This window comes from Neophocaena asiaeorientalis, unplaced genomic scaffold (genome assembly GCF_003031525.2).
Source record: "Neophocaena asiaeorientalis asiaeorientalis breed wild unplaced genomic scaffold, Neophocaena_asiaeorientalis_V1.1 scaffold543, whole genome shotgun sequence".
In the NCBI taxonomy this organism is placed as follows: Eukaryota; Metazoa; Chordata; class Mammalia; order Artiodactyla; family Phocoenidae; genus Neophocaena; species Neophocaena asiaeorientalis.
In genome coordinates this window covers 1,232,245-1,237,260 of record NW_020173671.1, presented here as the reverse complement: position 1 = coordinate 1,237,260, position 5,016 = coordinate 1,232,245, and positions in this window count along the sequence as shown.

Below are 5,016 nucleotides of genomic sequence, written 5' to 3'. Positions count from 1 at the left end.
CCCCACCCCCGCCCACACACATGTCATTGTGACAAATGAAAAATGGCTCCTTTCATTTACAAATTCCTCCTAGAAGAGGCCCCACCCCAGCCCCATCCTGATCCACTTGAAATTTACCTCAATGTCCTACTAAGGCCAAAAAAGTAAGAGAACTGGCAATACGAACCAGGATGCATTTGGGTATAGGATCTTCTGGGAAGTTCTGGTCATCACATCTCAAAATGCTTGTGGAGGTGGTGATAAGAGCTAGGGACACAAATAAAGCAAAGGAGGCGACAGAGTGCCAGGAGGGGAGGTGGATTTTAGACGAGGTTCTTGCGGGTGGGGGGGCTCTCTGAGAAGGATCCAGTAGAGCTGAGTTAAGTGATGAAGGGAGCTTTGGGGATATGATGGGGGGACAGGGGGACCATGCGTTCCAGGGAAAGGAAACAGCAAGTGCAAAGGTCCTGTGGCAGAGCTTGACTTGTGTAAGGAACGGGAAGAAGGTCAGTTTGGTGGGGGCTTGGTGAGCGAGATGGGGAGTGGTGGGAGGTAAGGTCAGAGAGGTCAGTACAGGCCAGAGTATGCAGAGCCTTGTAGACTTTGATAAGGAATCTGAAACTCTTAATGATGAATTCTGGGTACGTCCAAGGCCTTGGAGGCTTTTCCTATGGCTCTTAATATCATATTGTTTCCCTGACGAATCCGTGAGCTTCTTGAGACAGGAACTGTGTCTTTTCCCTTTGAATCCCCAGTGTTTAACAGACTGCCTGGCACAGAATAGGAGTGCACTACAGATTCATTAAAATTAATCAAAGCACAAAATTATGGACAATTGATGTGACCAACTGCAGTAGGCTGAAAAATGTTCCCCACCCCCCACCCCAAGATATCTATGTCTTAATTCCTGGAACATTTGAGCGTTACCTTATGTGGCAAAAAGGGGTCTTTGCAGATGTGATTAAGGTAAGGATCTTGAGATGGGAAGATCACGGTGGATTGTCTGGGTGGGCCCTAAATGCCATCACATGTCCTTATAAGAGGGAGGGAAAGGGAGATCCGAAACGATAGAAGAGGGAAGGCCACGTGAAGACAGAGGCAGAAATCAGAGTGATGTGGCCACAAGCCAAGGAATATTGGCAGCTACCAGGAGCTGAAAGAAGCAAGGAACTGATTCTCCTCCAGAGCCTCTGGAGAAACCACAGCCCTTGATTTTAATCCAGTGATACTGATTTCAAATTTCCAGCCTCCAGAACTGTGAGAGAATAAATTTCTGTTGTTTTAAGCCACCAAAGTTCATGGGAATTTGGTACAGTGGCCATAGGAACTAATACACCACTAAATTCTAGGAATGCCAGGATTCAGCGGGTCTCTGGCAAATCTTAAAAGGCGAGCTTGGGTTAAATGAAAGGAACAAAAAGAGGGAGCGTTAACAGTGTGGTTTTGAAACATTCCTGAAGTCTATCGGCAGGCGGACTCTCAACCACTGCGCCACCAGGGAATCCCCTGAAGTCTTCCTTTGGGTCTTCTTCCCATGGGCTGTGTGACCACATCGTCCTGTTCTTTACCGCCCACAAGGCTGAGTTCAGTGCCTCCAACATAAGCTTGCCAGGTGCTTGCCGTCTGTATTAACGTAGCATAACCCCCCCTTTCTGGAGGCCAGGGTTACGGCATCCCTTTACGATTCAGAATGGCTGTGGTTGTGTTAATAGTCTCCCGGGCCTTTGAGAGAAGAGTTGCCATGATATCCGGGGATTTCAGTCTGCAGTGAAGCCAGAGTTCTTCACTTAGACGTGTTCATGAGGTCAGGCGTCTTCCGTTCTTCCAGGGTCACAGAGAGCCACAGACCAGGATCCTAGGGGAATGGGTGACTGGGGGACACTGACACACTGAGAAGTGACAGCTGACAGTATAATTCATCCCAGCCACCACCCAGGGGTCAGGGCAGGTCTTACAACCACCCAACTTACCAAGGGCATTACTGTCTGAGAGCCCAGTGGAGTTAAGAAAGCATGGGAGCAGCTCTCAGAGAGCATCCATCCGTGCTCCCCTGTTTACAAGTAAGGAGACTGAGGCAGGGAGGCTGAGTGAATTACCCAGGAGCCAATACTCCAAAAGACGTCTTCTGAATGACTCCTCAGAATGGATTGTGGGTCACCCCTTCAACCACACCTAGGGAACACCTGCTAAATTCAGTTCTGCTAAATTAGGTGGGAAAAAAAAAATCATGATTTTGTTTTGTTTGTTTTTTGGCTGCGCCGCACACATGGGATATTAGTTCCCCAATCAGGGATGGAACTGGCGCCCCTGCGTCGGAAGCACAGAGTCTTAACCGCTGGACCACCAGGGAAGTGACAAAAAATTCATGATTGTGGAGGGGGAAATGATTACCAAAAAAAGTTTCTATGCTTCAAGGAGTAAGCTTCTGTTATCTGCAAAACTCAATTATGTGGAACACCTTGTTTTCCCCAAATGTCAGTAAAATGAGGTATTACTGGTCTACACGTCACACAGGGAGAAAACTTAGGGGACTAATTCCAAGAGGCGGTGCGGGATGAAAACAGACATGGACTATTGATCCCAAACAGATTGAGTAAGTGCATGGATTATTGAACTAAAATAAGGTATTAAAGGAAAGTAGGAGTGGTGGGGAAGGAGGTGACCTCTCCTCCACCGATGCTACCATCAGGCAGGGAGTACCACCATGCTAGCCCCCAGAATGATGCCAGAAACTAGACACAAGGCTGGATGGACATGACCTAGCCTAGGGAGCTACCTCCTTGCCTCTGGCTGAGCACCTGGCTTATGAGGCCTCCCAGGGATCCCAGGTCCCTAGACCTGTTTGCCAGGAGCTGCTTGGGTAGGCGGTAGGGTGGTACAGGCTTGGATTTGCGCCAGGCATACACACTTCCTGACCTTCACACCTCTGTGACAGTGGTTGCTAGGGACTGAATGGTTCTGTCCCTCCCCCCAAATTCATTTGAAGCCCTAATCCCGAATGTGATAACATTTGGAGGTGGGGCCTTTGGGAGGTAATTAGGTCATGAAGATGAAGCTCTCATGATAGGATTAGTGTCCTTATAAAAGAGACACGAAACTAATATAATGTGACATGTCAATTATGTCTAAATTCTTAAAATTTAATTTAATTACAAAAATTTTTTTAAAGAGACATGAGAAACATGACCTGTCTCCCCACCATGTCAGGACACAGCAAGAAGGCAGCCATCTGCAAACCAAGAAGAGAGCCCTCACCAGTAACCAAATCAGCCAGAACCTTGATCTTGGACTTCCCAGCCTCCAGAACTGGGAGAAATGAACATTTGTTGCTCTAGCCACCCAGTCTATGTTGTTCTGTTTATAGCAGCCTGAACTGACAGTGGGCAAATCATTTCACCCCTCTGAGCTTTGACTTCCTCTTCTGAAAAATGTGGATGGTAAAATTATTTGTCCCTTTCCTCCCTTCCTTCCTTCCTTCCTTCCTTCCTTCTTTCCTTCCTTCCTTCCATCTCTTCCATAGATATCAAAGCATATACTAAAGACCCTGGGGGCTTCCCCGGGGCTTCCCCGATGGCGCAGCGGTTGGGAGTCCGCCTGCCGATGCAGGGGACGCGGGTTCGTGCCCCGGTCTGGGAGGATCCCGTGTGCCGCGGAGCGGCTGGGCCCGTGGGCCGTGGCCGCTGGGCCTGTGCATCCGGAGCCTGTGCTCCGCAACGGGAGAGGCCACGGCAGTGGGAGGCCCGCGTACCGCAAAAAAAAAAAAGACCCTGAAGTGTCCAAAGCCCTAGACAAATATAATTTTCATAAAGTCCTGTGGAACCAGTTAACCCAGTGCCTCTACCATCACCATGGTTACGACAGGGATGCTACCCTCCTGAGAGGATGACAAACTGCCCCGGGCAACAGAAGCTCATGTATAGGACGGTGACAACTAGCACTACAGAAAGACTGGACTTTGGTGTTAATGCACGTCAATACTGTTCATAAATAAGTCAACAGGCATGAATAAGAAGTATCCATAGAAAGTATCCACTTCAGCTTGGGGTCAAGAGTGGAGTCTCATAACGGCAACCACAGTCGTAATCACAGCCAACCATAATCACAGTCACAGCCATAATCACAACCACAGCCATCGTCACGACCACAGTCATAATCGCGATCAGGACGGCAGCTCACATTTACAGAACACTGTGCTCGCTGCCAGGCCTGGCCTGGGAACTGGTCTGCTGGGTCTCAGCCAGGGAGCTTGTTGAGGCGATGGTGGTGGTGGAGAGGCTAGAAGGGAAATTGTGAGAAGATTCTATTCTTGGGGAATACCGGGGAGGGAGGGAAAGGCAGACTGTAGGCTCCACGACTGGGGGTAACATCTTTCTCGCTCACTACTATTTGCCCAACACCTAGCACAGAGCTTGGCACACAGTGGACACTCAAGAAACGTTTGCTAAAGGAACACTGAGGGGCCCAGACAGGGCGTCCCTGGGGAAGGAGCGGAGACTTCTTGGTGTCCGGGAGCCTATCTGGACCTGAGGTCAGAGGACCGAATTCTCTCTCCGTGAGCCTTTGATTCCCAGTAACTCTCCACCCACATGAAGAAGATTCACACTGCAGGTCATGTTGGCCTTGCTCAAGAACTCAGATGATCCTGGCATCGTCGACATACCCTAACCTGTGACACACACACCACACACACACACACACACCACGTCTCCTGGCTGCAGAGTTGGAGCCGGGCCTCTGCAGCGGGAACCAAGGACCCTCCCTGGGCTGGGTGCCCTCACCCTGGATCCAAAGGGCTCAGGAGGCCGCTGCCTTCTGCCTGGGCCCCCTCGGCTAGGATCTGATTTTCTCATCATCTGGATAGTCTCAGCAACTCGCAGCACAGGGATGAACCAGCCTGACCTTTCTGGAGGTTTGTTTAAAGCAGAACAATGTTTGTCTTGTCCAAACACTATGAATTACTCCAGAGAATCCTGACCAGTTTTACAATCCGCAGCTACAAACGGCTTACATAAATAGGGACTCGTCCCCTCCCCGGCC